The following is a 7,976-nucleotide window of genomic DNA, read 5'->3' on the forward strand; positions in this document are numbered from 1 at the left end:
AAAATCTATAAAGAACTTATCAAACTTGCCACCCAAAAAACAAATAATCCAGTGAAGAAATGAGCAAAAGACATGAATAGACACTTCTCCAAAGAAGACATCCAGATGGCTAACAGACACATGAAAAAATGCTCAACATCATTCATCATCAGGGAAATACAAATCAACACCACAATGAGATACCACCTCACACCTGTCAGAATGGCTAACATTAACACCTCAGGCAATGACAGATGTTGGCAAGGATGCAGAGAAAGGGGATCTCTTTTGCACTGCTGGTGGGAATGCAAACTGGTGCAGTCACTCTGGAAAAGTTTGGAGTTTCCTCAAAAAACTAAAAATAGAACTACCCTATGACCCAGCAATTGCAGTACTAGGTATTTACCCAAGGGATACAGGTGTGCTGTTTTGAAGGGGCACATGCACCCCAATGTTTATAGCAGTGCTATATCGACAATAGCCAAAGTATGGAAAGAGCCCAAATGTCCATCGACAGATGAAAGGATAAAGAAGATGTGGTATATATATATACAATGGAGCATTACTCAGCAATCAAAAAGAATGAAATCTTGCCATTTGCAACTATGTGGATGGAACTGGAGGGTATTAGGCTAAGCAAAATTAGTCAGAGAAAGACAAATATCATATGACTTTACTCATATGAGGAATTTAAGATGAAAAAACAGATGAACATAAGGGAAAGGAAGCAAAAATAATATAAAAACGGGGGCGGGGGGGACACAACATAAGAGACTCTTAAATATGGAGAACAAACAGAGGGTTACTAGAGGGATTGTGAGAGGGGGGAATGGGCTAAATGGGTAAGGGACACTAAGGAATCTACTCCTGAAATCATTGTTTCACTAGATACTAACTAACTTGGATGTAAATTAAAAATAAATAAATTAATTTAAAAAACAAATCAAATAAAAAAAAGTCTATTGTTTAGGCTAGTCTGTGGTATTTTATTATGGCCGTCCGAGTAGATGATACAGCTCTCGTGACCTACATCTCTGTTGTCCGTGTCTTCCTTCAGGCTTCCAGTCTGGGGATTTACCCAACCGGTTCTCTCTAGCATTCTCCCCATTGTTGCCTAAATGCTTTCTCTCTTCTTTCTCAGCCTCTCAGCTCAAATCCTTCATGCTCAAGTTAGCTTGACTAACTTAGCTACCCTCATTGCTTTTCTCTGGCCCATTAGATACTGTCATTATAAGATAATAGGTCTCTTCTTCTCTGATTCTCTTACAGTTGCCCATGAGTTATTCAATGGTGATGGAACCAAGTGTACAGGTGTACAAACCTGGTTTGGCATCTCTGCTCTATCATCTTGTAGCACGGGCCTTGATCAAGTCACAGGACTGTGGGAGAGTAAATGAGCACTGCTATTGTAGTTTTTGGTGGTGGTGAAGGTGTTGTTTAAGCAAGCTGCTAGGAGGAGTGCCCTCACTGAGTTGCACATTGACATCAGGCCATCATTGAAGAGTATTATGAAAAGGAACCCTATTATCAAATTCACTCCTCTCTCTCTCTTTTTTTTTTTTCTAGAGAGAGAGGGTGTGTGTGTGTGAGTAGGAGAGAGGGGCAGAGGGAGAGAGAGAATCTTAAGTAGGCTTTATGCCCAGCATGGAGCCCAGTATGGGGCTTGATCCCACAAACCACAAGACCATGGCCTGAGCCATAATCAAGAGTTGGGGCTCAACTGACTGAGCCAGCCAGGCGCCCCCTCTCTCTACTCTTAAAGAGCCTTGTTGTTGTTCATAAAAGTACAGTGTTTACTTATGCAAACTTAGAAAGAATTTTTAAGATTTTTTTTAGGGGTGCCTGGGTGGGTCAGTCAGCTGAGTCCAACTTTGGCTTCCGTCATGATCTCATGGCTCCTGAATTTGAGCCCCACGTCAGGCTCTCTGCTGTCAGCATGGAGCCTGCTTTGGAGCCTCTGTCTTCCTTTCCCTCTCTCTGCCGCCCTCTGGTGAGCATGCCTGAGCTCTCTCTCTCTCCCTCTCTCTCTCTCTCAAAAGTAAATAAACATTTTTTTTAAGATTTCTTTTTTTAGTAAATAAATGTGTGTTCTGAGTCCAGAGCACACACTCCACACTCTTAGCACTAACCAACAGGGAGAAGGGCTATTTTTGCAAACTTCCAAAAGAAATTTCTAAAGAAATAGCTTGTGATTTTGAGAAACAGGTTTGTTTCCATCAGTGGACACCATGAATTATGAAAATGATCATGTTTCCCTCTTTGTCTGGATTGCTTGGGAGCTCATAATTAAATTGACAGCTGACTTCCAACAAATTTACTTGCTTTTGTATCAAATCCTTTATATACTGTTACCACTGGTGTCACCTTAATTTCCTTACTTGTTATCTTCACTTGGTTCTTAAGTGTATTTATTTCACAAGTTAATGGATGAATACATTCTTGTTGTAAGGATGAAAAGAAATCAGAATTATACAGAGCAAAACTTGAAAGCATTCATTTATTACTTATGGTGCAGTTCTCTCTTTATCTGGGCAGGCAGCCTCAAATCTGTTTGGAACAATATTAGGAATAACCAAGTTTTAAAAACAAATGAATAAAAAAACTTCATTTGAAAACTTCCTACTATGCTAGATGCATTCACATATGCTTTCTCCTTTCAATCTTAATAGCAACTGTACTAAAGCAGATTATCATACGTGCATTTTACAGAGAAGACAATTGAAGAGGGTTAAGTTAACTGTGCAGAGTCATAGATAGTAGTGGCAAAGTTTAGGAATGAAACTGAGGTCTGGGATTCAGAGTTTGTGTGTTAGCTCCTTTGTCTTTTTAGCTGTCTCACCTCTCTATAGCAAGAAGTAGGATTATAACATTTATGTATAACTGGGGTGTGTGGCTAGGCAGGGTGGGGGTGGGGCACTTGTGAGTGGCTCTTGGTTATAGGTACTCCTCACTCTGCTTCAAGCCACTGTAAGTATTTCGGTCATTCAGCCAAGAGCAGTTTTTCCCCTGTAAGTGCCAACAGAGACCTTGTCCAACATGGCTGATTCTGTACCAGCTCTAGGAGAAGACGCAGCAGAGGTCAGGTGCAAGAAAGAGTGCCTTTAACCCTCAGCAGTTGACCTTCCCCTGCTGGTCACTGGCCAGAATACAACGTGGCCTTTCTCTCTTGGGAAGAGGCAGCAGCAACATCTGTACTGCCCATAGCTGCCTAGGGTCTGGTGGAAAGAAATCCACTCACCTCCAGTCTGTGTCCCGCTCCCAAACAAAAGCAAATTCTTACTGCATGTACCATGTTTGCCTGGGTCCCCTTAGGGCTGTGAGTTCCAGTAATTTGTGCTGGCTTCCCCCCTCCTGTTGGCCCTAATGGGAGGACACAGCTATGGACATAAACACTGACCGCTGTCCCAGCTAGCAGGCAAGCGCATTTCTATTTTCATCTGAATTCCCAGCATCTTGGGGAATGAACTTGGCCATTCCTATCGACCAGACCCCGGAGGAGGGAGGAGAGCCTGCAGGCTCTTTCTGTAACCTTCCTTTGACTTGGACTTAGGAGACAAAGGTGAACTTGAGTGCTGCAGGGACACAGCTTCCCTTTATGCTGCCACCAAGCCCTGGGGCGGCCTCCTCTCCAGCACTGAGGCCCTTTTGTGCTGGCGGGGCACCCACAGCCTGACTGCCCACTCTGTTAAAGCGCAGTTTCAGCGCCCTCTCCCCCTCCCCCGTGAGTCGCTGTGCCTGGAGAAGGGCTTTTGAGTTTCGCGAATGCACACTGGCCCTTTTCTTCTCCCAGCGCCTGCAGCTTTGATGCTGCGCGCCTGGCAGACTGGCCCTCCGCTGTCTTTTCCAGGGAGGCCGTGCGAAAGCGCAGACAGGGCGCTCTTGCGGCCGCCGGGCTTCCCGGGAGAGGCGCGCAGCCCCGGGCAGCAGTTTGGGCTCCGCTCCTAGGGAGCGCTGGGACGGCCTGGGAGGAGCCCATGCCTCCGTGCCAGAGTTCATCCGGGAAACCGATCATCCAGCTCTCGTCTCCGACCTTGAAAGCTGGCATCTTCTTTGACCCAGCAATGCTACTTATAAGAACTCATTATGTATTCAAGGACACGAAAAATTGTTCATTCTAATCTTACTATAAAAAATTCCAAACATGCAGCAAAGTTGAAAGTGTGGGATCCTCATATACACATTATCTAGAGTCAGCAATTAACATTTTGTATGGAAGGATTTAGATACAAGAGTTATCACTGCCCTATAGTGTGTGTGTGTGTGTGTGTGTGTGTGTGTGTGTGTGTCTGTGTGTCTGTGCCTGTGTGGGTAGAAACCTAAATGCCCCCGCCCTCTGTTGAATTATGACACATTTGCACAATGCCACCACATAGCAATTAAAATAACATGGTACATGTAGTGACATAGAAAAATGTTGGTTTTTTATTTAATGGAATAAAAGGTAGAAAACTATAGGTGCAATATCATGTTACTTTTGTTTGGAAAAAAGTTTGCATAGGGAAAAAAAGACACGGAGATTATATATTAAAATGTTAGCATGAGTGTGTCTAAATTTGGATATGAGTGAATTTGATTTTCATCCCTGGCTTGTTTTTGTTTCTTTCAATGAAGTACATCTATATACAGTGGGGAAAAAAGGAATTTAAAACATGCATGGTCAGCTCAAAGAGGCCAATAGGACTCCCTGGGATTATTCCAGCATCCTTTATCTTGACAAAAGTCCTGGGGCTGTCCCAGCTCCCTTGCAAACATTGCTGCATAACCTACCCCAGCCAGTTAGAGCTCCACCAGCCCTCACAGTTCCCAAATATGAGTACCAGGCTCTCCTTTCCTTTTCTGTCCCCGCTCTCCTACAGCAAACTGGATTCCTCCCTCTCTCATCACTTACTCTTAGGCCAGGGAGGTGCTGTAGTCACTAAAGAGTAAGGGTCCTATCATGATGTTAACTCCCCCACCTCCAGGAAGTAAAAATGGGATGAAATTCCTCTTCTTGAAGAGAAGGCCAGGGTTTAACCCAGAGGCCCATGCTGCCCAAGGGCCCCACGTTCTTTCTCTGTGAGATGCCTGGCACCAGTTAGACTCCCAGGGGAGGCACTGCTTTAGTGTGGCACTTTTAGGACCTTCAGGAACCTTTAGGACCAGCTGGATAATATTGTCATCACCATGCAAGCAGTGGCACTGTTTACTACAATAATAAGAGCTCACTCTATACACACATTTTTAGTTCCCAAAGTAATCCCACACACTCTCTTACCATGGTTCCCAGAGCAGTGTCAAAAATCATTTGGAGGGAGGTCTGGGTGGCTCAGTTGGTTAAGCGTCTGACTCTTGATTTCAGCTCATGCCATGATCTTGCGGTTCGTGAGATCAAGCCCTGCATCGGGCTCTGCTGACAGTGCAGAGCTTGCTTGGGATTCTCTCCCTCTCCTTCTCTCTCTACCCCCTCCTCCACTTGTGCTCTCTCTCTGTGTCTCTCCCAAAACAGTAAATAAACTTAAAAAAATCATTTGGAGATGGACATATGACTACCATCTTTTACTTTGTCACATAAAACCACTTAAAAAACTATTTTCGAACAAAAAAAATACTATACCACGTGCACAAAATAGGAAGGACAATCTCAAAAATTTTAAAATATAACAGTATTTACATTTAAGTCTAAAATCTTATTGTACAGCTCACTTCTCCTGTTAGATGCTGTAAAAATTATTACTATTTCTATTTAAACTGGCAAAAACTTTTTCACAGACAAGCCCTGGTTTGGGAATCAACATTTAGGAACCCCCATCTCTCCACTGGTTTTGATACTTATAATTTTCCACTTGCAAGTGAGGAAACCAGGTTTCAGAGCCCATCAGCTGAGTGGTTGAATTAGGATTCAAGTTCACATCTGTCTGTTCCAGAACCAATGGTTTCCCCTTGTTGCAGATTGCATCTGCATGACCAGGTTGCCCTTGCAGGTTCTCCAGGAAAAGATAGACAGAGAAAAGGCCTGATTTTCTTGTCAAAGTCTTGGCTAGCCTTGGGTCACTAGAGTAAACCCCAGTAGATCAAATTTTAATCTTTGATCCAAAAATCATGGAACTCATCGGATGGTATTAGCCATTCAGAGCAGTTCCACCCTAATTTAATTATGCTCTTTTCCAGGAAAGCTATATTTGCAGTTGGTACCAAGGGGAAGAGCACATATTAGAATTCTAATCTACTCATTTACATCTACTGACTAATGCCAGAAGTTCCTTCAGTTTGATCGCCTCCACTGATGTGTTTGGAAAAATCATTAAACACTGGGGAATAAGTTAAAAAGGTAGACAGTATATCCTTTCAGTGTTAGACTGAAGCATTGTTTAACAAGCTCAACCAAGAATTATTTAATTATCTGGAAGAAGATAGCCATGTCTCTGACTTTGCTTTTTACTATTAATCAAGGGCTCAGATTCTGAAGTTCCATGTTAATTTGTAGACCCTGTCTGGAACAGAGGCAAATAATTTTTGTCCAGTAGAAAAGGTAACCCCAAAGGTTCTGGTTTTATCACCCTGTCGAACATGAACCAATTTTGTCTGTAATTTGGCATACTTACTTCATCATACCTTTCCTGGTAGACTGTAAACCAGGTAAACCCCTGCTAATCCATATTTGAACCAAAGTTACCATCCAGCTGGTTTGGTCCCTCTGTCATGAGCTGAATAAAATCTATTTAAAGGCAGTCACCACCAACAGCACTTTAAAATGTTATCAATCATTTGCCCCAGGGTGAATGAAGAATCTGGGAACAGATTTTGAGAAGTTGAAAGATGTAACACTTAGGATCTGAGAAAGACGAGGAAGAGAGCGCATGGGGAGAGAAATTAGCCGAACTTCTCAGGACAGTTGTATCAGAATACTGTCATTTTTTCACATAGTTCCTTTGTCCTTGAGCAGCGGCCAGTAGCATGACTTTCTAGAAATAGGATTTTCATTTATTTATTTTTTATTTATTTTGAGAGAGTTAGAGAGCAAGCAGGGGAGGGGCAGAGAGAAAGGAAGACAGAAACCCAAGCAGGCCCTGTGCTTTCAGTGCAGAGCCAGATGCGGACTAGAAGTCACGAACCACAAGATCATGACCTGAGTGGAAATCAAGAGTTGGATGCTTAACCGAATGAGCTACCTAGGCACCCCTAGAAATAGGATTTTCAAGGAATAATGACCGGGGAAGAGGTTGAAGAGCTAGTAGGACTGTCCATGGTGAAGGATTAGAATTTTATTCTGTAAATCATGGGAGTCATTAAGGGTTTTAATTCAGGAACTGATATCAACATACCTAAAAAATTTTTTTTAATGTTTGTTTTTGAGAGAGAGAGAGAGAGAGAGCATGAATGGGAGATGGCAGACAGAGAGACAGACAGAGGATCTGAAGCAGGCCCTGTGCTGACAGCAGAGAGCCCAATGAGGGGCTCGAACCCACAAACCATTAAGATCATGACCTGAGCTGAAGTTGGACGCTCAACTGACTGAGCCACCCAGGTGCTCCTGATCATACTTTTAAATGAGAAAGAAAGATAATTCTGACAAGAGTGTATGGGTTGTGTGAAGGGAAAGTCTCAGAGATAACCAGGGTTTGACTTCTTTGGGAACATATATGAATGGAAAATTGAGTATAACATCAAAAGGCAATTCAAAGATAGGATGGACAGATTTGATGAGTGATCAGATATGGGGCAAGAAGGGGGAGGAGTCTGAGATGACAGCTGAATGGACAAAAGGATGGTGATCAAGGTAGAAGCCTGTGTTTTTGACCCTCTGAGTTTGAAAATTGTCTGAAATTTGAATCTGGAACTTATGAGCTTAGACTAGAAAGAAAATTTGAGGCTTAGTATTGGTTATGAATAGAAGCCATGGACATGTGTATGATGGTTGAAGAAAAGCATATCATCAGAAAACTTCTTTACTACTTCATTAGCTAAGCAGTGATGGTATGGTTCAGCCTTCTCTTCAATTACAGTAGGTTAGTGCCATG

This window comes from Panthera tigris, chromosome B3 (genome assembly GCF_018350195.1).
Source record: "Panthera tigris isolate Pti1 chromosome B3, P.tigris_Pti1_mat1.1, whole genome shotgun sequence".
Taxonomy (NCBI): Eukaryota; Metazoa; Chordata; class Mammalia; order Carnivora; family Felidae; genus Panthera; species Panthera tigris.